The sequence below is a fragment of the Mustela erminea genome, chromosome 12 (genome assembly GCF_009829155.1).
Source record: "Mustela erminea isolate mMusErm1 chromosome 12, mMusErm1.Pri, whole genome shotgun sequence".
Classification (NCBI taxonomy): Eukaryota; Metazoa; Chordata; class Mammalia; order Carnivora; family Mustelidae; genus Mustela; species Mustela erminea.
The window spans coordinates 21,828,844-21,855,515 of record NC_045625.1 but is presented as its reverse complement, the minus strand read 5'-3'; the positions used below and the strand labels follow the sequence as shown (position 1 = coordinate 21,855,515).

General features: G+C 42.3%; 1 protein-coding gene across 7 annotated transcripts in view; it reads right to left on the bottom strand.

The window, feature by feature from the left end:
• Positions 1 to 26,672, bottom strand: part of LPAR1 (lysophosphatidic acid receptor 1) — a 201,171-nt gene that overhangs the window by 124,258 nt on the left and 50,241 nt on the right. Inside the window, exon 1 of one of the 7 annotated variants that reach the window (XM_032306776.1) lies at positions 7,453 to 8,429. The exons of 1 other annotated variant lie outside the window; for it this stretch is intronic. The gene's annotated coding sequence lies outside the window, so the exon portion shown is untranslated. Of the gene's footprint in view, positions 1 to 6,449; positions 6,618 to 6,700; positions 6,785 to 6,847; positions 6,908 to 7,452; positions 8,430 to 26,672 lie in introns of those variants that run through there. 5 more of the 7 variants (XM_032306777.1, XM_032306778.1, XM_032306773.1 and 2 more) reach the window with 5 other exon arrangements.

Here is a 26,672-nt window from a genome sequence, read left to right as displayed (position 1 = left end):
ACTGCGCCGGCTCAGGAAAGCCTCACGTGCTCCTGGGACTTCGAGCATCTGAGCCCTGGCAGCAGCCTTCATGACAAACAGAGACAGGGGCAAGCGTGTGCACACAGACACACAGGTACCTGGCTATCTATAAACAGACCTGCACGCACACATAGAAATATCTACACACACGACAAGTTTGTAGATTTGCACGAGCAGAAACACAAGTGTGGAAGGCCGTGCGACCCACTGTTGACAAAGAAGGTACATCGCATGCTTAAGGTTAAAGGGGCTGAGGGAGGTTATTGTGTTTACTTCAGACACATCTATACTGCTTGGATCATTACAAAATCCACATCCTTTTATAAATGGATGCAGTGACCTTCTTCCGGTTAGAACCCTTTCTACTGTGTTCACTCCCTCTGGGATGGAAACCAGTGAAATGCATTAACAGCAAAGTCCAGAGATAGGGTGGCCTCAAAAGAACTCTGACTCTCCAGTGAACACTAGATTTGGATTATTCTAGTAAAGCATAAACTGAATATAGAAACTTAAACACACATTGGGTCAAAATTGGTATCTAAAATGAGAGCGCCTGGGTGGCTCATTCTGTTAAGCCTCTGCCTTTGGCGCAGGTCACAGTCTCAGGGTCCTGGGATCCAGCCCCGCGTCAGGCTCCCTGCTCAACGTGGAAGTCTGCTTCTCCCTCTGCCCCCCCTCTTGCTCATGCTTGCGCTCCTTCTCGCTCTCAAATGAATAAAATCTTTAAAACAATAAAATAAAAATATCCAAAATGAGATGGAAGCAAGTCAAGGTTGCAGGTAAGACACAGCTGCATCTGGCTCTACAACTGACACAAACAGGTAAATCTCAGGAAAAAATTCAGGTTTCTAAGTTGACAATGAGAATACCAGGCTCTGTGTTCTCCTGTTTACCAGGGAAAGGCTAACTTACCTGGAGCCACCACGACTCAAATGCAAGAATAATTCCACAATCGTGCTCCGTATGTGAAACATTTCAAAAGAATTTCCATTAAAACAGTACAACAGAATGAGAACTCCCTGAAAAGGAACCTTACACATCTTGTTTTCTTCTGTATCCCAGTATATGGCAGGTGTGCAACCAATATCCACTGACTATGGGACAAATAAATGAACAAATCAAAGAGTAAGGAACAAGTAAATGAAAACTAGAACTAGCAAGCAGATAATGCAGGTCTTATTCCCATTTTACAGATGTAAAAAGAGAGAAACATTGACTTAATGCAATAGAAGCAAATCTATTTGCTACAAATACAAAGCCTTTTGATTCCCTCTATCTTGATCCCTTTTTTCTCTTTTAGGTTCCTTGATTTCTCTCCTAGCATCCTTCAAAATCCTGATCCTTCAGCAGCCTTCACTGACCCTGACCACCACCACGCCCTTGAAGGTCAGGTGTCCCTGCTTGGTGCTCCCATACTGCCAGGCACTCATCTCCCTCCTCCCACTGCTGCACTGAATCACCTGTTACACGGAATCTGTTAACATGTCCGTAAGTCCTGGAGGACTCCCAGCACCGACCACCTAGCACAATGCTTATTACACAGCAGGCAGTCACTTCAGTGCTGCTGGAGTTGGGGAGAACTGGTCTCCTCTGCCCCTGAATTATTTCTCCTTCCAAAGAGCCAGGAATATCCTTCTGTTAGGGCAGAATTTTAGGATGAAGGCAGTTTACAGGCCGATCAAGGAGAACCACTTGAACAGACAAAGAAAACCGAGGAGGACAGATTTACATGAAATCAAATCTAGTCCATTGTTTTGATATTTAAGGAAATGGATAAAGGGAAACTTGCTACAAAGAAGTGGTTCACAGGAGCACCCTCGTAAGCATAGGCACCTATGAACAAAATGATGGCTGTAATGAACAAAATTCCCTTCAACGGTTTCAACCTGGGAAATCCCACCCCCAGAGAGACCCACGACCAGGTGTTATGGGTCAAACTTTCTTTTTCTCTTTAAGAGAACCGGGCTGGTTTTGAAATTCTTTTCCCTTATCTCCATATTAAATACAACAAACACAGCCTGCTCTAGCTCATTCAAGCTTATACATGTTTGTTTTAGCACTAAAGTTAAGATTCTGCCCTGTCATTCTAGCACTTTTTCAAAAGTAGTACTACAAAAAAAAAAAAAATTATAACCTCAATCCATGCACACAGTACAATAGTCCTCTTTCATTTCTGAAAGAAATTTGAATTTTACATGAACTTCAAGGTTCATGTTTCTATAGCGGCAATCAGGTGACAGGAGCTAACATTAAAGTGGTAGGACAATCTTCTTTGCCCCATCTCCGTAAGTCAGTAACAACAATGCTACTATGAAATCATACTAACCTGCAGGAAAAAAATGTCAGGGCATTTAAATAAAATCACAATCACCACCATCCTCTCTTACTTCCCTCCCTAAAAACTGACAAAACAAAGTATCCTTCTAAGAAACAGAGTATACAACCCTGGGCTGCTTCAAGTTAACTAATTAAACATGCCAAAGCCTGGTTCCCTTGTAAAAGATAAAACTGGTGGGAGGATCCTCCATTCAAATTGTTTCCAGAAGATAGTAAAAAACAGCTCGCCTAATCTCTTTTTATTAAGGCTCTTGGGTACCCCAGCATCTCCAGATTCAAGGCATTAGAAGGCTTAGCCAGACTAGCTCACCTGTGACCTACAGCTGAAAAGCCACCCACTCCTACCTGTGACATGGAGGCACTGTGGGAGAAGAAACAGACCAGCCCCAAAGAGATTCTTCCTATCTGAGAGGTTATGAACTAGACACCATAGCTCTGGAGATTTAGGGTGGAAATAAAACAGGAGGGAAAAAAATTATTGGAAAGGAGATTCTTTTTTTTTTTTTTTAATTTTACAGAGATCACAAGTAGTCAGAGAGGCAGGCGGAGAGAGAGAAGGGGAAGCAAGCTCCCTACTGAGCAGAGAGCCCGATGCGGGGCTCGATCCCAGGACCCTGAGATCCTGACCTGAGCCAAAGGCAGAGGCTTAACCACTGAGCCACCCAGGTGCCCCTGGAAAGGAGATCCTTAAAGAAGTATTCATCTCTACCCTGAAGCTACTTCTATTGGAATTACGTTTAAAGGATTTTCAGGGTTGGGTCTAGCCCTCACTGCAGTCCCCAAAGTATTGCTCTCTCCCACCTCCTCCCTGGATCCTTTCCTCCTCCCCTTTACTAGGCCATTAGCCCCATTTTAAAACTAATAATAATTCTTTCTCTTCTGCACAACAAATATCCAACCGCTGTGGTTAAACACTATGCATAAGATAAACAGGGTCAAGAATGCTGGTTGCCATCAGAGTCATGTTTAAATTAGCATTAACTAGCAGGCCCTTTCCTAAACAAAACAAAATGCTTTCTTGGTCAGCTCTGGGCCTGGAGAGTGATTTTAACTCACACGCTCAAAAGGCCTCGCAAGCATCATTAATTCCTGTTCAATGAAATTTCTCGAAAGACCACTATCGGTTTGGGAGGACTGTGGAGGAAGAAACTACATATCATTTATTCTATCATTTTTATATAATCTGGATGAGCTGGCAGCAGTGCCCGAAAATTCACTAGCCATGAGTTACAATGAAAAGTAAAGGAATCAAAGTTCAGTGCTTTCACACATTTCACCTCTCACGAGGCCCCAGTAGGCGTCACCATTGTCTTTTGGCATGTTGGGGGTTAATGCCTAGTCCTTCCCAACCCCACATAGCACAACTTCTTAAAATAACATCCAAGGTCCCCGCTAATTTACCGCCTGGTCCCTTTCCAGCCTTCAATAACCCCAGACTCCAACTATATCTTCATTCTCCACCATTCATCTTTTAAGAGATGCATCCATTTAAGGATCCTTCAAGGCCCTTCTATGAAGATTTCCCCAGAGTCAGAAGTTCATTTTCCATTCCCGAGCATGCCAAGGGTTCTTACAGCTGCCACCTAGTTATGCAAGCCAGCTACTATGTTAGCTGCATGTTTCCCCTCTGCACTGCTGCTCCTTCTAAAGCCTCCTTTTTAGCATCTTTGTGTCTCTCTCTGTAGGAGGAGTTCAGTAACTGCTTATTCAATTACAATCTTCTCCTTTTTTCCTAACCTTCTAAGGCATCCATGATAGTTCCCCACGCGGTATTTTAAGTAATAACACAAAAGGGATGGAGGGAGGGGGCAGGATATGTAAAAACAAGAAACCAAATAGTATGATGCTGAGTTAACCAGGCCAGAGCAAACTTGGAGACTTTAAACCAAGAGCTTATGTTCCCAGTTTTATTACATCACACTTCACTTTTAAAATAAATCATGTTCCTCAAGTGTGTATGCATATGGGTACAAAAAAAAGAACCCCTAAAAAAAGACCAGCCACACATTAAGCACAGACATTAAAATCTTGACCTTAAACTAAATTTTAACTGTTATTTGTTGAACACTTGGAGATTCCCACTGAAAATGATACAGTGTATTCTGCCCAGAGTGCAACTTTCTTTACTAAGCATTTGAAATAAGATTCTTGGCCCTAAAAATCACAAACTTAAAGACTGAATGTCATTATGTAGCAAAAAAAATTAGCAAGTGAGAGCTTCACTTTCTTTGAATTTCCCAGTCTAACAGAGCAGATTCAATAAGGCCTTGAAAAATCTATGGTATAATTTTTTTTAATGAAATTTCTGTTTGGTAAATATTAGCTTCAAATAAAAATAGAAGTTTCCAAACACAAGTTGTTGAAAGAGCTGCCCTTCCCATCTCTGTATTTTTCCCCGTCTTTCACAGGGATACTGAGATCCACCGAGTGAGTGTCCACGGCATTGGGCAGCTGTGGGGCAAATGGGAAGCTGGTCAGCTCCCACGACAGAGACGACCCTCACATCACATCACTTTTAAGGCTGAACAAGTTCACTCACTGTAAGAGAATAATGGAAGTCTGAGGGGGTGTAGGGGAGTATTACTGATGCCCTTGTGGAGGAGGAAAGAAAAAACAGAGGAAAATCAACCCCCCTAGGTCAAGGTTCTACCCCTACCCACCCCTCCAGGCATCTCGTACAGCAGTTTTGTTTTGTTTTGTTTTTCTACCTTTCATCCTGTTGCCCTCTCACTTCCCTTCTGGAATAACCCATTCACACTTTACTCTCTTCGTACTGTTCCAGCAAAGGATAACCAGGCTTCAGGTTCTAATTACTAGGGGGAGCTGGAAAGAACAGCGAAGATCATTAAATCCATCCATTTTCCAGATGAGTACCAGGAGGTGAAAGAAAAGCTGACCTGACTGGCTGAGGTGGTACCACTAGGGGACGTGGTGAGCATACAGGCTCGGATTAGGACAACCCACTCTTCCCGCCTGGCCCTGCATTCGGCTGGTCCCTTCCCCCTAAGCACTACCTCTTTCCCTATTCAGCTTCTTTATCCTCAAATTAAACAGCGTGAAGTAAAACACAGACATAACACACTTAACAGTGCTAATCGTTATTCACAGTTTTGCATTCGAGGCAAATTTGCTCACTCCTACCAGATTTAGAGAACCGAGGACAGAAACAACTAGATGGTACAGTGTGTGTGAGAGACAGACAGGCAGACAGACAGAACGCAATTTAGCTCATTCCAAGCCATCAGAACGTCAGTATACACCCCTTTCCTTCAGGCCCACTCTTCTATTTGACAAGGGAATCGCTTCTTAAAATTTAAAAGGTTTCCCAGTGCAGTCTCCCTTTAACCAGAATCGCAGGCTTTAAATCACAGACCTCTGGCTTCACAGTCATGCTTACGCTGGGCAAACAACACTTATGCAAATAAGTGAAAAACACGGACTGTTAGAGCCTGAAGGAATAGAGGATTTTATCCTAATAACGGCAGTTACACGTTTCCGATATTCAGGTTTGCAAATGTGCACCTATGCCAATGGGAATCGGTGCAACTTTAACAAGGGAGCACTCTCTGAAAACCCACATTTACGAAAAATCCAGAGATTTCAACAAACAAGAAAAGAAAGAGAAGTAGCGACAGAGAGCAACAATCTCGGGCCCCAGACCGAAGGCAGCAACAAGTCCTGGATGCCGTCATGCCTCACACACCAAAGGCCAAATGGCAGCAAAGAAAAAAACAAGAATAAAATTTAAATCCATTCATAACCAACTAGTCCTACACAAACCAAACGAGCCTGTCGGTTTCAAAACCACCAACTCTAAGCCAGGTCCCTCCCTTGCCTTCAATTTCCCAGTTACTTGCTGAGCGTGTTTGTTAGGCGGCTGCACAGAAACTAAGTTGCAAGTCCGCAGCTGGAGAGAGACTAAGGAGTCGCCCGAGAGAAGCAAGTGGTGCGGGAGCTCCGCGCTGCGGGGCGCAGGGTATCCCGGCGATCCACGTCCACCCCGACCCGGCTTTGGGGTAATTTCGAGCCCTCCACCCCCTGCGCTCCCTCTCGCGCTCCCACCGAGACCCAGGTAACTCGAGGCCACCTACGTGTCACTTGGGCGGGTCCGGGACGCAAACGCGGCACCAAGCGCGGGCCCCGGGGCGCACTGACCTGGCCGGGGGGTGGCACGAAAGGGCCGGCGGCCCGGGCGGCTGCGGCAACTTCCCTCCCGGGGCTCGGTCAACTGGTTGGCGGCGGAGGCCAGGAGAGCCTCGCCTCCCGCAGGCCAGCTCGCAAGCGCGCACGCCCACCCACAGGCGACCCAGGCGAGCGCGCGCGCGCGCGCACACACACTTACACTCGCTCGCACACTCGCACGCACAGCCACAAAGCCTGTCTGCCCCGGGACAGTGCGAGCCGGGCGCGCCGTGCGGCGGCGCAGGCGACGCGGCGGCCACTGGCTCCGCGCCCTGTCCCCCGCCCCGCGCCGCGCCCGCCCCTTTACCTGCGCCCGCCGCTGGCCCCCCGGGCTGGTCCCCCGCGGCGCGCTCGCTCCCCCCGGCCGGCGCCCGGCCCTCCGCCCGCCCCCTCGGCCGTCGCCCGGAACGGGGCCGCCCCCTGCGCCCACCCCCCCGGGGGAAGCCGGGGAGGGCTCCGCGGCGCCGGCGCCCAGGCCGCCCAAGATCCGGGCAGCGCTTCGCCGCGGACCGAGCAGTCGCGCCCCCGGGAGCGCCAGCCGCCGCTGGGGCCGCCTGCTCGCGCTTTGGCGCGCGGGCCGGGGCGGCGGGGGAGGGGGCGCCAGCCTCCTTTCTTCCAACGCCTTCTTTCTTTTCTGCCGGCTCCACGTAGCACCAGTCAGCAACTCCCGCACCCCCGACTCCCTCCCCCTGGCCCGCTCCGTCACCTGGAGTGACGCCCCCGGAGCCCCGACCCTCGGCGCGCCCCCTCCCCCATCATGGCGACCTCCGGGGACCAGCCGCTGGGCGGGGGCGGAGGGGCGCCGAAGCCGCCCGTTACGGTCTCACCCCCGCCCCCTCCGCAGCCCCCAGTGACCCACGGTCGGGGAGACCCGCGGCCGCCGGCTCGGATGCTCGCCCCTCCCGCGCTCACCTCAGCGCCCGCCGGCTTGCTGGGCTGGGGGGGCTCCCTCGCACCGCGCGTTTTCATTTTGTCGCTCTTCTCTTCCCCCTCGAAAAGCTCTGGAAAACATCTTGGGCGCGCAAAACCCCTGAAGTCTGGGCCTCTCTCGTAGTTCAGCTTCTCAACTTTGCAGAAGACACAGAGTTTCTCCCGGCACAGCCTGTAACTCGAGGCTGCAGAGAGCCGAGAGTCGACTTTTCGGCTAGAAAGGTGCACGCGTTTCTGTGTCTGAGTTTTCCGCTGACTCGATCTGCAGACCACAGCAAGTGGGACGGGGCTCCCCTAGATCTCCGGAGCCGGGATTACACGCTTCTCTTCCGCTTTCCCAGTCAAACTTTCAGTGCAAACTACCAGTTGCAGGAGAGTGATTAAGGGCGGGGAATGCACACCTGGAGGTGTGGGCGGGAGCGGCGCCGGACTGAGGCCTGGGGATCGGGAGGAAGGTGGCAGCCACCAGGGGATCGCCCTGGTCCTGTGTCAACACCCGCTGCCTCGGGGGCTTTCCAGCCGCGCCACCCCCCACCCACCTCCCGCTGCCCACCCTTGGCTTCTCAGGATTTCCGCAGTTGGGGCACTTCTCTGCCTCTCGCTCCGCTGCCCAAGTCGCCACGCCTCAAAAGTAGCTGAGCTGAGTGCTCTCTCGCCTGAAAGGACACATAAGAGACCGGGACAGCGGTGTGGCATGGGGACTCACTCAGCGGGACGGTAACTGCGTGGGAGGAAGAAACGCAGAACGGAGATGGGGGGGGGGGGCTGCACTGGTGGGAGTCGCTCGGTAATCTCCGGCTTTCCGAAAGGAGAGGCCCCTTTAAACCGCAGTGGGCGGAGAGGGGAAGACTTCTCGGAAGGGATGCAAACTTTTCTAGATACAAGTGAGGTGTGCTTCTACTAGGACCTGACCCGCTCCTGCCCGCGACTGCTTAGAACTTGACCGTGCTGGCCTGTGGTTTTCACAGGATGCGCAGGGCTAAGACCTGTCCGCTAGTCAGTTACTACCTAAAGCGGTTTCTTTTTTAAAAATAATCTTTCAAGAGCGCCTGGGTGGCTCAGTGGGTTAAAGTCTCTGCCTTCGTCTGAGGTCATGATCCCAGGGTCTGGGGATGGAGCCCCGCATCGGGCTCTCTGCTCAGCAGGGAGCCAGCTTCCTCCTCTCTCTCTGCCTGCCTCTCTGCCTGCTTGTGATCTCTCTCTGTCAAATAAATAAAAAAAACATTTTTAAAAAAATAAATAATCTTTCAAATCCTTCTCCTTTAAAAATATGTGTGTATATACATATATATGTGTGTACATGTGTATACCTGTATACATATGTATATATATACATATGTATATATGTGTATAATGTGTATATGTGTGTATACATATGTATATATGTGTATACGTGTGTGTGTGTGAGTGTGTGTATTTATTTATATATTTTTTTAAAGAACTCTCTACACACCATTTGAGGCTTGAACCTGCAACCCAGAGGTGGAGACCCAGGCTATAGGGACTGAGCCAGCCAAGCGCCCCTTTCTAAAAAAACCATACATTCCACTTTCTCTCCTTTCCTACCAATTTACGGTTTATTTTACAATAATCCACTTAGAATGTGAAAAATTAGAAATGGTAATACACGCATGGTGCCAATATATTCATTACAGTATAGAAATGCATGTACACACTCTTATTTCAAATGATGAGAGGCATGGATCTTACACTCAAAAAATATATTGGACAAATAGGACCATATCCACTATAAAGTCTAAGTATGATACAATGTATATATTGCTAAGAAGAGAAGAATATATGCTGAAAGGGTTTTGTTTTCAACCATAGCTCTACACAACTCAAAATCACTTAGCTAATTTTCTTTTTTTTCCCAAAGATTTTATTTATTTGACAGAGATCACAAGTAGGCAGAGAGTCAGACAGAGAGAGAGAGAGAAGGAAGCAGGCTCCCCGCCAAGCAGAGAGCCCCATTGGGTCTCCATCCCAGGATCCTGAGATCATGACCTGAGCCGAAGGCAGAGGCTTAACCCACTGCGCCAGCCAGATGCCCCACACTTAGCTAATTTTCATTTCTCCTGATTACACATTCCTTATTTACCGCTAGGTTTCTCAATGCCAAAACTTTACTATCTAGTGAAAAGAATACTCTACATTTTATTTAAAATAGTAAAAGTATGATACTAATTTATTCAATAAGCATTATAGATTATTTAATTTAAACAAGTATTTCAATGTCTAGCCCCTCCTCATAAGTCAAAGTGTAAATAAGTTTCTTGTTTACCACTGCCCTTGAATACTTTTGAATATACTGATTCTCCCTTACCATCTTAAGGAATATTGTTGCTTGTGTTTTGATTATATATTAACTGCCTTAATATATAACTGCCTACTCTGTTGTCCTGACATCCAATGGGGAGTTCTATCCACATAAGACATATATGTATTCAAGAGTTCTAAGTTATTTGCTGCAAAATACTTTATTTCCTCTTTATTTGGTCTACTGTGGCCTAAAATGAAATGGAGGGCAAAAGTCAAGGTCAGCCTGGACAGACTTGTCTTTCTGACAAGTGTAGACCTGTCTGAAAAAGACTGCTCTGCAACCAGCTTTAGAACAGTAACTTTCAAATCAAATGTAAGCTGTATGCCCAGTGTAAAAGGGAGTGAGAAAATGAAATCCAAAACAGAATTCAGCTCAGCACAGAGATTAATTCATCAAAACTAGTACTGTGTTCCAAATAAGCCAGTTTTCTCCTCTGTAAAATGGGATAATAATACCAGCATGGTCTATTTTACTGGATTCTGAGTTGTCTTTATCAAAGTAAGGTAATATATTTGAACAGTCTTCTTAAAACATTGAATGTTTTCAATATTGAAACATTGATGTTTCAATAGAGAGGAAGGATACTGTGATACACTTTCTTCAGTGCTTTTACCTGCCTGTGGCCCTCTTGCCATTCAGGCCATTCTCTCTCCAGGATAGTCATCCAAACGCTTTCTGCTCTAACCTTTTTCTCTTATCCTCTGCCAAGCCGTGTTTCTCTAGATCTGTTTCTTCAAATGACTTCAGCAGAGCCGAAGACTCAAAGACAGCTGGTGCAGACAAATGTGAGAAAAAAATATTTTCAGCAAAATGAAGAGAATTTTAATGAAGAGTATTTCAAGTACACTTTACACTATTATCTCAAAGGATACTACAGACTTCGTTGGATTACTAATGTTATCTAGCTAATAAGGGGTCCAAGAGTTAAAACCGACGAAGCATTTAGGATGGAAAAATTGGCTGTCACTGCGTTAGACTCTATCATTCGTTCAGAAAGGGACTGCTGGTCTTGCCAGTTCTTGGCCGGCCTCCCCATGTTCCCTTTCGTCTGGCAAAAAATCTTTGAAATTTTCTAACGAGAGTAATCAAAACTATCAACAGAAAGATCTGTTGGAAACTTTCCCTCTGGTCTGGTAATGTAGAGACTGGTGCAAAAAATATATTTCGGTGAAACAATATCCCGAGAGAACACAGCCTGCTGGGAAAGTTCTTCAGGTGCCTCTGGGGCATAGGTTTCTTCCTTCTTTAAATGGGGCATTTGTGCTGCTCTGGTGTTTTTCCTTTGGCCAGAAAGAAATCATTCTCCTGAGGAAACCTATTTTAAAAGGCCAGCGGCAGAGGTGGGTGAGACAGCCCAATTTAGTTTTGTTTTTGTTGTTGTTGTTTTGTTTTGTTTTTCTAAAAATGCTCTTGAGGGTAGAAGTAGCATAGGGAGACTCCAGGAATGGGGAGGAGAAGTTGGGGTTGTGTGCACAGCATTCATGTGGGAGGGGAATGAAATGGAAACCCTCAATGGTGTGCCTCTGTGCTCACCTGCTTCTCATCACACATTTCTGGCCAAAAAATCTAGCTCGTCTGCAGCAGATCAAGGACTAGCAATTCCCTTTCTATCATGTTCCTTAGCCAAGTGAAAAGGCTTTGATAGAAAACAAACGGAGGGGGAAAAAAAAGAAAATGAAGATCAAAAAACATGTGTCACCTGTATAATTTTAGAGTTAATAAGACACCTATATACAAAGGAACCACAGAAAGGGTCATAAAACAAAAATCAAACAAAAATAGCTAAATTGCTAGTAAAATGGATAGTGGAGAAAAAAAAAGACTATGAATGAGATTATAATTATAGTTCCAGTACAATTTTTTAATACTAAGAATAGTATAGTCCTATATCCCTTCTGAACATTAAAAACTTAGCTAAAATAAATACTTCTTAGCAAAATATAAATTTATAAAACCAGTTGATTCAAAAGATTTATAACATGAATGTATCTATAACCATTAAATAAATTCAATTTGCATTCTAAATTTACCTACAAGAAAGCTCAAGGATTTAGTGGGAAAGATTTATGAAATCATCACAGATGATCTCTATTCAAATGGTTTCAAAGATTAGAAAAAGATGAAAAGCATCTTGATGATTTTACGAACTAATAAAATCTTGATATCAAAATCAGAAAGGAAAAAAAAAAAAAAAGGAGGGGCGCCTGGGTGGCTCAGTGGGTTAAAGCCTCTGCCTTCGGCTCAGGTCATGATCTCAGGGTCCTGGGATGGAGCCCTGAATTGGGCTCTCTGCTCAGCAGGGAGCCTGCTTCCCCCTCTCTCTGCCTGCCTCTCTGCCTACTTGTGATCTTTCTCTCTGTCAAATAAATAAATAAATAAATAAAATCTTTAAAAAAAAAAAAAAAAAAGGAAAGAGGAAAATTATTGGCCAAATCTCAAAAGGCATTAAATAAATGTTATTCCTACATGCAATGTTACCAAACCCAGTTCAGCAATGGGTTTTAAAAATATACTTCAGGGTGCCTGGGTGGCTCAGTGGGTTAAGGCCTCTGCCTTTGGCTCAGGTCATGATCCCAGGGTACTGGGATGGAGCCCCACATAGGGCTCTCTGCTCAGCAGGGAGCCTGCTTCCTCCTTTCTCTCTGCCTGCCTCTCTGGCTACTTGTGATCTCTGTCAAATAAATAAAATCTTAAAAAAAAGTTCTTTAATAAAAATAAAAATATACTTCATCAGATTAATATCATAATGTAACAATGACTTAATATTAGAAAATATAATTTGTCATTCATTTATTTTTTTTATCTTAGCAAACTAGGAAAGGAAGGAATTTCATGAGCACAATAAAGTGTTGCTACCAACAACATAATTCTAGAAACATTATTCTTAATTTTAATTCATTAAACATTTTTCTAATAAAGTCGGCAACACAAGGACAGATTTACCATTTTACCATTTCTACTCAACGTTGTACTGAAGCCCCTTGCCTATAACATACACACACACAGAAATGAGAAGCTATAAAGGTCAGAAAATGAGAAAATATGATTTATAGATGATGTGGTTGTCTGCTAAGAAATTCAAGTAAATCTAATAAAGTAATAGAACAAATAAGAGAGTTTAACAACATTGTTGGATAAAAGGTCAATATAAAAGAAACTACAGCCCATTAGAGAAGATAAATTCTTAAAGGTTGTACTCATAATAGAAACCAATATTTATTATAACTTCAATAAAAATTCATAGAAAGGTAGCATACCTGTGGAGAAAAGTATAAAGCTTTATTGAAATACAGAGAAAGGCTTAAATAAATGTAGAGATGAATCATGTTCAGAGATGAGAAGACTCCATGACCACAAACCAGTCTACTCCAAATTGTAATACAGGGTCTTTCGTAGACTTTGACAAAGTGATTCCAGAATTCATGTAGAATTGGAAGAGGCCAAGAATGACCAAGACAATTCTGAAGTAGCGTAGGGAAGAAAATCTTCCCCTTCAGATATCAAAAGCTTCATATTGTAATAACGTGGTGTTGGTGCAGTGACTGGTAAATAACTAATGAACAAGAAAAGCAGGTTCAGAAACAGAACCACAAGGACCTGCAGGGTCTATTATGTCATTCAATAATCTAATGAAAGAGAATAGTAGGTTCAGAAACAACCATTCATATAAATGATGGATAAGTCAACACAAATTAGTAAATCAAAGATGATCTGTTTAGTTGATGATGCTGAGATAATTAGCACCCTCTTCACATTTTTTAAGATGGGACCCCCTACCTCACACTGTAACAAAAGTAAGTTCTTAGTGATTTTAAAAGCAAGGCAACACCTCCAGATTTTTAAAAGATCTTCAGCATTTCAGGGTACAGAAGAATTTCTTACACAAGGTACAAAAAGCACAAACCATAAAAACAGTCTTCCCTTCTCTTTAAAAAAACAAAAAACTGACTCTAATATGCTGGATTCTTGTGAGTTCTGGTAGTTGATATGATGTCTGCTTCAAGCCCTGCAATGATTATATATATATATGAGTATATAATATATACTATATATTCTAGAGCAAAATGAAAAGAGCAGTACAAGAGGCTGAAACATATTTGGATATAGACCCCTTTCAGAACCTAATCAAAGCAGTGAAACTTCTCTACAGATGAATGTAGAGTATATATCTTGTAGCAGAGGCCTCTGACTACAATAATATCCTTTCTTGATTTCTTGGGTACCAGCCAGACTTGATTTCCCAGCTACTCTTACAGGTATTTGAGGCCACACAGCTGAGTTCTCTCCAGCAGAATGTGAACGTAAGTGACTTCTGCCTAGTCTAGGAATACCTATAAAATTCTCCCACATGTGCTTCCTTATGGTCTTTGTCCCTTTGGGTTGACTGGGATGATGATGCCCACACCAACCTTGGAGCCATGGGTTGAAGACAATGGGCAGCCATAAGTCCTGAGGCCTTAGTGTCCATATGAGCGAGAGCCTATCTACTGATGTGGGCACTCTCTCTGGACTTTTGCCTGAGAAAGACATCTATTGTTCTTTGAACCAGTAAATTTTGGGATCTATTGGTTAACTTGGCTTAACTAATGTATATACTTACATGCATTTTGACTGCAATCTCAGCAGGTCAATGACACCTGTGGATTGATCTGAGAAAAGGAGAAATTCTGATGTACTGCCTTCTGGAGTGGGCACTCACCAAAAGTAGGCAAGTTAGAGATGGTACATCTTTGCACAAACTCTGCTCAAATAAGCACTGATTACATTTCACTGAATGGCTCCACCAACATATGCTCTGCCAAAAACAGAGACAGGATAAATTCCAAAGGTTTTTTAAAAAAATGGACATGAATGGAAGAACCCACTCATGTGAACCTCATTTTACCTTAATTACCTCTTTAAAGGCCCTATCTCCAAATACAGTAATATTCTGTGGGTTAGTACTTCAAAAAAATTTGGGGGGAGATACAATTCAGTGCATAACACTGATTAAGGTTGGAGTTCTTATCCATGATTGCCAATAACACTTGGCCAACTCATGTGGACGCCTTGGAAAGATTACAAACCTTATATACAATGTGATCACAACCTTGGGAGGATTACTATGCAGACAAGAAGTAACTTCGCAGAAGTCACTGCTAATTTGCACCATAGAGACGGACTTAAGAAGTTTGAAACAGTAAGGCAAAACACTTTAAAACTCCTGGGATGATGTAGTATGATCAGAAGGAAGGAAGTAATAGCAAATGAGCCTTGATAGAATGTGCTGATGAGGTTAAGATATCTTTAATTTCCAAGGAAAGATCTAGAACATCTATGAAAAGTTATTTGTAAAACCCATTTCTGGGACTTTAAGTTTCTGAAAGGTTAACAACAATAACCATAACTTCCCAGAGCGAGATTGGCACTGACTTATAGAAGTTTAGACCTAGAAAACCTGGACTTGACCCATTTGGCATAGGTTTTGGCAAGGGTAAATTATATTCAGTATCATAATCTATTCCAAGATGAAGTTGAATGAACACGATCCTCCCCATTCCATAATTCTTCTGACTGGTAAAAGAGAGGGAAGAGGTGGAAGTTCTATACTTCTCCACAAGTAGGAATGCTGACCCAGCCTTTGTCAACAGCACAATGGACACATGAATGAAGTGGCCACCATGGCAGAGAAGAAGGCTAAAGACTCCCACTTACCAAAGCTGACCTCTCGGATGTTCCTTCTAAATATCCAAACTGCCAGCTACAGAGACCTACTCAAAGCCCAAGTATGGACGTAAACAAGGACCGACTCTGAGCAACTAGTACAGACCATTTCTTGAGAAGACCAACTGGCAACTTAGTGGCAAGTTGACTAGGTTGAGCCTCTTCCCTGCTAGAAGGGTTGTGGTTCATTTCCACAGGAATAAACATCTATTCTGCATATGGTGTTGCTGTTCCTGGCATCAGGGTCTCAGTCACCATCACTATCCAGATCTTATGGAATGCCTGATCCACAGGCATGGAATCACATGCAATATTCAACCAAGGCACTTAGTTTACAGTGAAGAAGATACATCGTGTGGTCTTATCACATAAAGCCCCACCCAGAAGCTTCCTGTGGAGGGATGGAGAAGCTGCTAAAAAACACAGCTGAAGTATCAACTTGGAGGCAGGACCTTTCAAGGATGGGGAACTCCTTTCAGGATGCAATATATGCATTGGATCAGAGACCTATTAAGGTGATACTTTATCATCAACAGGAAAAATATACAGGTCCCTGAAATTAGAGGGCATAAGAAGGAACCCCTACCATCACTGTCCATGACCCATTGGTCTTCTCTCCCTTTAATTCTGGGATCTACAAGGTGGATGGTCTATACTCTTACCAGGGCTAAAAGTCTCACAGCAGAAGTCCCAGTGAACTACAAGCTGTGGTTTCTGCTTGGGCAGTGTGTGGTCCTGGGGTGTCAAGACCAGAAGACAAGGTGTTGTGGCTGTGAACAGATGAACACAGCAACTAAAAAAGAACATGGTTACCCAGGACACAGAGCCCAGAGGAATGAGGGTTTAAGTCCCACTATGAGGTGTTTTACCAAGACTGGCAGACATGTTACCTGAGGGTGAGGAGATTTAGAAGGTATAAGGGGCAAGGGATGGCAGAGTGGGAGAGCAGCTAAGTACCAGCTGTGGCCCTGAGACAAACCGCAGTGATAAAGATAACAGTTGGTCCCTCCTTCTTATTAGTTTATCTTCAGGAAGAGAGGCCCACCTGATCCCTGGAGGAGCTACTACCTCTACAAGCCTCCGGAAGTGGATCCACGTAGAGCAAGTACACACATGTGAAGACGTGACATTCAGATCTGCTTCAAGAAAGAACTCACTGATCAGCTGCAAAGATAATCCATGGCTTTTAGCAATTTCAGGGTCCTCTGTGTCTTTTGAGGTGAGGCCACATTCTTCCTAGGACATCCTTTCAGCAAACAAAGGAGGGAAGTGATAGCCAAGAGTAGGCTCATCTCCTGGTGGGCCATGGCCAATGACTAAGCAAGGGGGTGGTACAAGTTCCAGTGTGGGACTTCTCTAATGGACTATCTTTGTTCCCAAGATCCTATCAGGCCTGCAAAAACTTTGCTGGTTCTGTGTCATGGCCTGATGCCTCCCCTTGTCTTATCCTGCTTCTCCAGCTTTTCCTTTTCCCCAATAAATACTTTGCACTCCCAACTCAGCCACAGCATCTACTTCCCAGAGAACGCAACCTGTAACAAGTATACTCCACAGTCACCGCCTTTTTAGAATTGGATTATACTTATCTTTAAATAATGGTCATGTAATAGTCACTGTGTTTTTAGAAATTGCTTGAACTGGAATTGTTAGGGGGTTTATCCCTTTGTTTATCCTAGTACTGTAAATTAATATTTTTTATATTTTATATATAATATAAAATATAATATAAATATAAATACAAATATAATATTTTATATTTATATATATAAATTATATAAAATATATAAAAACTATATAAAATTTATATTTTAATGATTTGCTTTGCTAAAGTTTTTTTTTAACTTTTCACAAAAAAAAGATCTAGGATCTATTCATCAGCACTATTCATTTTCTGCTGAGTATCTCATTAACTTTTTGTTTACAGTGAAATCCTTCCTATTGATTTCTTTGGGTTTATTCTGTAATTCTCTTTAGTTTCTGGTGCTAAATGCTTCATTAATTTATTTTTTTTCTTTTCTTTTAATAGTAGTTTTTAAATGCTCTCAACTTGGTATATAGCTCAGTCACTTAGACTAATTTTTACACTTCTCAACAAGGCTTTATTGGAGGTATGTGTTGTAGTCTGCATATCTCTGAATGTTTTCTGTTTTCTCCGAAAACTAGAACTACATTGTAACCTAGAAACCTCTTCAAATTTACAAATATGGTCTTTATGTAATAAGTTTACAAATAGGTTTGCAAACCTTTATAAAATAGGCTCAGGAGAGTTCTCTTCTACTACATAGTTAATTGTGCCTTTGCTTCCTTTTTTTTTTTTTTTTTTGTCTCCTTCAGGAACAGCTCTATCCATACCCATACACTGGTTCTTTGTTCTCTATTCTCCATTTACTTACTCCCTTCTCATTTTTATCTCTTTGCTTTTTCTCCCTGGGAGAGCTTATAACATGTGAAATCCACTCTATTGATCTTATGATCCATAGCATTTTTCTCTTTATTTTATTTTTTTTAAGATTATATTTCTTTATTTGACAGAGAGAGAGACAGAAATAGGGAACACAAGCAGGGGGAGTGGGAGAGGGAAAAGCAGGCTTCCAGCTGCGCAGGGAGCCCAATGTAGGGCTCAATCCCAGGACCCCAGGATCGTGACCTGAGCCAAAGGCAGATGCTTAACGACTGAGCCACCCAGGTGCCCCATATTTTTTTTCTTTAATCACTCTAATATAAATTTTATTTACATTGAATTTTAAATTTTCTTGCACAGCTTCTTCTTGTCTTCCTTTTTTTTTCATCTTATTCAATTATCTTAAAAAAAAAAAAAACTCTTGCTGTTAACATTTCATATCAACCTGCCCTTCTCCTTACTCACCTGCTCTCATTTCTTAAAAACTCGTCTTTTTACACTCTATTACATATGTATGCCTAACTCAGTATCTAATGCTTAGTAAATACTTGTTGGATTCATTTAGTTTAAGTAAATGAACAAACCTTTGACTGTAGGTCAAGTCCAAAGCAAAGTGGAAAATAATATGCTAACAAAATTGGCAGTTCATTCAAGTAAAAATGAAATGTCATTAATTTGTTTCCAGTTTTATTCAAAATCAATTTTTAAGGTATAGTAAGAGAATTATCCAATATTTAATTTCAGTTTGTTTAGAAGAAATAACCAATTATCAAGACTGAATCCAGCCTAGGTAACTTGGCACCTCTTTTTAAAATTGCCTTGAAGAAAAATTTATTTCCGAGATGTTGAAATCTGTCCACCGTCGTGTGTTCTGCATTTATATTTGGGGCTCTTTCTTTTTGTGTTCTCTCAAGGAAAAAAAAAAAAAAAAAAGAAGTCTGAATTTGAAACATTAACAGTGGAACAGTTGAAAAAAACAAAACACCAAAAACCTATTCTGGTAATATTAACCAGCCACAAATGGCCAGGGTAAACTTCTTTCATGAAAGCTTCTTGCCTAGAAGTGGGATTGGGTCATTATGTCTGCACAGTAACCACCCCTGCAAACAACATATGAATGCCAGATGGTTGGAACTGTTCCATTAAGAAACTGATGTTTTCATTGTTTGGAATTTGATTTTGTAGCTTTCTCCATATAGTGATTTGATTGTAGCATTTAGAAGCCTTGAGAGCTTTCCCATAAATTATTCCACCCCTTGAATATGAAACTAGGGGAGGCTTATTAGCCCGTTTTTCCATTAGTATGTCATTCCCACTTTCTTACTCAGATGTGGATAATTTAGGCAGGATTCTTAAAAAGAAAATGTGGGTTCTGTGCTTTGGTTGTTCTCGTCAAGGAACGTGCTACTGAATAATGCTTCCCTCACTTTGTCCCTCGAATAGGTATATGTGAATTTCATTTAAAAAATTAAATAATACTAGCAAACAAAGTCTTACTGTGTACTTGCATGGTTCATATATTACTTTTACAGTTTTAACTATTCTATACATTTTATCATGTTAACTCGTATGAGCATCGCATCAACTCTGCGAAGTCAATACTGTTATTATCTCCACTTTACAGATGAAGAAACTAGGGGAAAGTCAATTGAAGTAACTTTCCTAAGGTCAAAAAGGCAGTGGTAGATGTCGGATGTCAACCTTGCGGGGGTTGGAAAATGTCTGAGTCCGTGTTCTTAACCACCTCACCCCACATTACATTGTTTACAAGACCAGTGCTCTAACCCCTGAGCTATGGAGCCTTCCCCTAACATTACATTGTTTAAATCGTAGCTAATCTAATTTGTTCCAAGAGAACAGTGACAAAACTAGATTCTCTGCTCCTTATTTCGTCCTCATTAATGTAAACAGGCTCTTGCTATGATTGTGGCAAATGTCTTATTTTTTGCAAACCTTAGAGTATATGCCAGCATGTATAATCATCTATCAATAGGATCCGTCAAAACTATATCTCGGTGAGATCTATTATTCTCTTAAAAAAATAAAGGCAGTGTGGGGAGCCTGGGTGACTCAGTCTGCCTTCAGGTCAGGTCATGATCGCAGGGTCCCAGATAGAGCCCTGCATTGGGCTCTCTGCTCAGCAGGGAGTCTGCTTCTCCCCCTCTCTTTGCTCATCCTCCTGTTCCTGTTCTCTCACTCACTCTCTGTCAAATAAATAATCTTTTAAAAGAAAGAAAGGTTTTTTTCCCCCAGAAATCCCTTACAAATTACTCTTGCTATGAACGCTCTAGTCTTGACATCCTTCATTATGTTACGGTGGGTCATGATTTAAAACAAAAACAAAAACAAAAAACCACTCCTTTGCATTAGAACTGATGTGCAGCCTGAAGTTACAGAAAATGGAAGCGGGCTATAAAATCAAAACTACAAGGAGTTACAATTGCAAAATAGCAATTACTGTGATAGGACTTACGATCAGTAGGTCCTAGTGAGAAAGCATATGCCCGCGGTCAAGGTGAAAAGACATGGGGACATGATAATGACAAACATGTGGAGGATGGCACTGCAAGAGGATGACTCAGAGAAACCAAGTAGTTCAAACGGCTTTAGAAAAAATCTTTAGTCACAGGCAAGTATTTAAATGGCATCCTAAGACTTGTTCTGATTTGTCAAGTCCACAGGCAAACGGATGACGTAGAGAACATACATCTGTTGTCCTGCATCCATGCTCACTTCTGCTGACAACACCCTGATATTCCTTTCTACTATTTCATGTTGGCTTAACCTTTTCCTCTCATGTCGTCCTGGCCATTGAAAGCATTCAATTCCACAGTCCCACTGATCAGTTCAAAGAGGAGACAGTGATCCTATCAGAGCCAATGATGTACAACCTTGGGTACTTTTGCTTGAGCCGATGAGAAAGGAATATATTCTCTTTTCCTGCTATAATTGGAGTGGTGAAACTGAATACCTAAAATGTCAGAGGCCACCATGAATGAGAACTTCCAAAGGCGTAAGCCCACACTCAGAAAAGTAGCATAGAGACATAGAGGGAGTGAGATAATATCCTGAAGACATCACTTGAACCCCTGCATCAAGGTGTACTGATGGTCTGTCCCTCGAACTTTTAACTTACATAAGCCAATACATTCCAATCTGTATTTAAGCTCTTTGAGCTACCCAAGGAGTTCAGACAGGGGAAAAGAACTAAGAGTCTCTGGCCCCTTCTGAGAGAATTTGCTTTGTGTTCCTTTGTGAGGGGAAACAATAGAGCACTTGAAGAAGGCTCTGGAGAAAAACAAAAAGATTGGGATTTAAGGATATCCCTGAGCAGAGCTAATCTTTCAGGGCATGAAAAGAGAGAGTCTAGATTGCCCTTCATAGAAAGGCAAAGAAAACTTTCTGTACCTTTACACAGAATCCTTGAGGATAAAGCTGAAAAGAAAACAATTTCAACAGGTAGCAACTAAAAGGTTTCATTTGTGTTACTGTGGCAGATTTCAGGGACTTGCCTTTTAGCCAATAACCCACAAGGGTGCTTTGTGCCTTAGGAAAAGGCACTGACCTGAGTTTCCATGCTTTCCACGAAATGTATTCCCTGTAAAGGGATTAGTATGGTGTGGCACACTGCTGGTGGCAACCAGAAACCCTTACTTTTCTTGTCCCCTACAAGTGGAATTTTAGCTGGGTTTACGGATGTTCAGCTGGAGTCCCCACTTCCAAGCCAACTTTGTAGCCAGTTATGATCATGTGATTAGTTCGCACTAATGGAAATGGAAGAGTATGAGTGGGAGAAAAGTGTGCAATTTCTACATCATTTGCTTAAAAGGAGATTGCTTGTCTTCCATCATCTAACTTGATTCAATTTCAAACAATTAGCAAGGATAACACCCTAGACACCAGAGAAGCAACAAGATGAAAGAAACAACGTCTTGGAATGATTAAGTGAAGACAGGAGAGCTATACCACCAACCAGGACCACTCACCACTAGACTATTATTTGACAGGGAAACAAATTTCCATTATTTACGCTCCTGTATTTTGGACCTCTCTTTTGTGTGTATGTGTGTGTGTATGTACATATGCATCTGTATACACACACACATATACCTCAAGTCACACACATATACACACACACATATAGCAGCTTAGCCCCTATTCTAATATTCCTATTTCTGAATCTTTCACCATTTCCTCCTCTACTTTTTCATAACAGGTAATTTGCATTTCATACTGTCCCCTAAATCACACTCCATCTGGCCAGGGTCTTTCAGTGTCTCCTCAGTCTTTACAAACTATTGCAGCTGTCACCATATTGCTTTGTCCTCTAACAACAAAGCTGAAACTTTTATCAAATAATACTGAGAAAAACAACTCTGCTTAAATATGAAGAATGAAGCCCCTCAGCTATGAGAACTTCGTTTTGATTCATTTCTAGACACGACTGCTTTGATTTTATAGGGGGTGTATCTGTGTCATTCTCAATCATCAGGAGGATGATGCTAATGATTCTCCCAAATATTTCAGATCAAAATACCATAACTTGCCCTATAATTTTAAGTGCATCAACGAGGGTGGGGGGAAGAAAATTGAGAAAATTTTTTCCCATAAAATATCTGACATTTTTCTATTTTCTCACCTTTGGAAGTGTGTGTGACTTGATGATTAAGAACCCAGTCATCTTTCCCCAAAAGTCGGAGGGTGTGATTGGCCCAGCCATACCTCAGTCCGACTACACTCTGTGGCTGTGAGAGGTCTCCTGGAGACGGAGCTGGATGTCTGAGAGCAGCAGGTTGTAGATTCTTTAAAGCACACCTTTCACGTGACTCAGTTTTTCCCGCCTCTATTGTCCTGCTTCTCCTACTCCCAACTGCATTCATCACTCTTGATGGTAAGTCTTTTATTTACATTTTAGTTTTTAGCTTCTTTATAACTTTAAGTTGACGGTGTTCCCCGAAGCACCCCAACACTTCTCTCCCTACACCCTTTTTTCCTTCTGTTCTTCCTGCCACTGCCTGATTCTCACTCTGTTTCATTTGAATTCTTGAGAGTGAGAATCCCTTTGGCCCCCCTAATCCCTAGCTGGACAAACCTTTTTGTTCCATGCTTTCCTGTAAGACTGGCTATTTTGGGGGTTAGAGAGCCTCTGTCCTCCCTGACAACTGCAGTGTAGGGGGGTAGAGGGGAGGCTATGCTGTAAAACATACCTGCCTATTCCCTTCATTTGTGGGACATAAAAATAGGACAGAACCATTTTTCTTAGACATGGCTATGGGAATGGTAAGCACTGTGATTAGTCATTGTACCACAGTAATGCATATAAAGTCCACTGAACCTGAGCCGCTCATACAGAGTGGACAAATCTGGTGTGTATTTCCAGATTTTGTTTGGTGAGGACAGCTCAAATAAGTAAAATGGACAATTCTGTGTGGCAGGCCTCTAAAGTAGAGCAGGGCCAAAAGTTCTGCTAAATGAAAAGACAACCTACTGAATGGGAGAAGATATTTGCAAAAGACATAGCCAATAAAGTGTTAGTAACTAAAATATACAAAGAACCTATACAACTTAACACACACACAAAACAAATAATCCAGTTAACAATGGGCACAGACATGAACAAATATTTCTCCAAAGAAGACATACAGGTGGTCGACAGACACATATAAGATGCTCGACATCACTCATCATCAGGGAAACGCACATCAAAACCACAATGGAATATCACCTCACACCTGTCAGAATAGCTAATTTCAAAATTTCAAGAAACACCAAGTGTTGGTGAAGACGTGGAGAAAAAGGGACCCTCTTACACTGTTGAGAATGCAAACCAGTACAGCCACTGTGGAAAACAGTATGGAGCTTCCCCCTAAAATTAAAAATAGAACTACCCTATGATCTAGTAATCACACTACTAGGTATTTACCCAAGGAATACAAAAACACCACTATGAAGAGATATATGTGCCCCTATGTTTATTGCAGATTCTTTAAAATACAAAATTTGGAAGCAGCCTGTGTTCTTTGATAAATGAGTGGGTAAAGATATGGTAATATATATGAATATTACTCAGCCATAAAAAAGAATGAAATCTTGTCATTTACAAAAACATGAATGGAGCTGCCAAGTATAACGCTAAGCAAAATAAGTCAGTCAGAGAAAGACAAATACCATGATTTCACTCCTATTTGGAATTCAAGAAATAAAAAAAAGTAAAAGAAAGAGAGACAACCAAAACACAGACTCTTAACTATAGAGAACAAACTGAGGGTTACCAGAGGAGAGCTGGTTGGGGGAGGAGTGAAATAGGTGAAGGGGATTAAGAGTATACTTACCTTGATAAGCACTGGGCCATGTATGGAAATGATGAATTGCCATATTCTACACCTGAAACTAATATAATACTGTATGTTAACTATGCCCGAATTTTTTTTAAAAAAATTAAATTCTGCTAAATAAAGTTTCCACCAAAAATCTACAAGAGGGTGAGGGGGAATAGCTCAGTATATCAGTAAAACCCCAGTCGTGCTCTGTCACCATGGAAACCTCTTCCTGCCTTCCAGCAGCAACTACATTTCTAACCAGATGTCAGTGTCCCTGGGATCCCATGAGCAAAGGCTGTATGAATAGGCAAGCTGAAGACCAGTCAGTGACCAGAGAGCCGAATGCATACCTGCATTCCGTATGACGAAGGTATGACATACCTGCAGGATGTCGAAAGCATACCTGCAATACCCCATGTCCCTCATTTAACCTGAACTTCTCTTGGGGTAAGTAGTAGGGTAAACGCTATAGAACTCTGGCTCTCAAGAAGTCACTAGAAGGGCAGTTCTGAGGCTGTTCTTCAGGTCTGCTTCTATCTTGAAAAGAAGAAACTTTTCTGGCCCAGCCCAGCCAATTAACTTCATTCAGGATTCTTACATTTACCTACCGTACCCAAGGATGGAAGGGGAGGGAAGAGAACTGCCAAGGGAGAGTAAACACGATCCACCAAGACCATTAAGAAAGCCATGATGGGGGCGCCTGGGTGGCTCAGTGGGCTAAAGCCTCTGCCTTCAGCTCAGGTCATGATCCCAGGGTCCTGGGATCGAGCCCCGCATCGGGCTCTCTGCTCAGCGGGGAGCCTGCTTCCTCCTCTCTCTCTGCCTACTTGTGATCTGTCTGTCAAATAAATAAAATCTTTAAAAATAAAAAAGAAAGCCCATGATGGCTACTGTTCATCATTCTAACCCTCTTCATAATGAGTGGACAGTGAAAAATAACCAGATAAAAGGAAAGAATCTGACACTGAAGAGAAGAGTGGTTCTCTTTTGAAAAATCAGGAAAAAATGGCCTCAGTTAAGAATAGTAATGGTGAACACTAACTAGAACTTTTAAGAAACATTCTAATTGACATTTTCAATGAGATTTGAAGGATGATGCACAGATGAAATGAAAGCAGGCTACTGTTTGTGGTACTAGAAAGTAGTAAGTGAAGAGCAAGAATGAATTCTTATAGATTTAAAAAATATAATTGCCAAAAGTAAATAAATTAAAGCAAAACCAACAAGTGGCAGAATGGACATTCCTGGAAATCACATTAATGGGTTAGATCCACTGCTGCGCTCTCCTAGCTAGAACAGCATGTAACCATAAGGTAGTGTTTTGATGGGATCATGGACTTCACCGTTAGGGGACCCTTGTGAGTTCAATCCATAGCTCTACTGCCTTTATAGTTACTTTGTCTTGTGCTGTTTTTGTTAACTTTTCTAGGCATTTATTCCTCATGTATCACTTTGAGGTAATAAGAATGTCTTTTTATTGGAGCCATGAAGATTCAACCAGGTAATTCATGCAAACTCTAAATGCCTGATACATAAAATACTTAAATGTTAGTTATCATTATTAATACCCAGCAAAAAGCAAAGAAGTGGACTTCTTAATAGAGAAGATAAAGAACATGGAAGAGAAATAGAGACTGGATGCTATATCTATCCAACAGAGTGTTGAGTAAAACTTTTCCAATTTTACAAAAAAAACTCTGGGGGCAGCTGGGTGGCTCAGTCAGTTAAGTGTCTGACTCTTGATTTCAGCTCAGGTCATGATCTCAGGGTCCTAGGACTGAATCCTGCATCAGGTTCGGTGCTCAGTGGCGAGCCTGCCTGAAATTCTCTCTCTCCCTCTCGCTCTGCCCCTCCCCCAGCTCAGACAGTCTCTCTCTCTAAAACAAATAAATCTTTTAAAATATATATGTATATATATATTTTAAAAACGGTAACTCATGTTGACAACTAAAAATAAAGAAACTCCTGTGCACACTTCCTAAAGACAGACACTAACAGGTAGGGACAGACTTACATGGTATAATAAAAGATGTCACAAGGGTCCTTAGCCATTACTAGCACCCTTTTCCCCCTCCCCAGGATATAACGGAAAGGCGAGGATTTTCAGAGAGTTTATATAAATCACTACATGTGATTCTCACTGATGATACATAGTATCTAGTGAAACTTCCATTAGCAGTGAACATAGCAGAAGCAGCAGGGACAGAGAACCTGTGGCACCTGACTCAGTCCAGTATATTAAAGAAACTCAAGAAATGTCAAGTAAGTAGGAGGCAATCAGTGAAGAATACCATTCATGGTCAAGTCCAAAGGCTCTCTCTTGACAGCTTGGGGAAGTTTTAGTTGGGGGAATTGATTATAAGATACAATAGTAAGAGCACTTGGGTGGTCTGTTGAGTACCTGCCTTCAGCTCAGGTCATGGTCCAACATCCTGGGATTGAGTCCCCTGCTCAG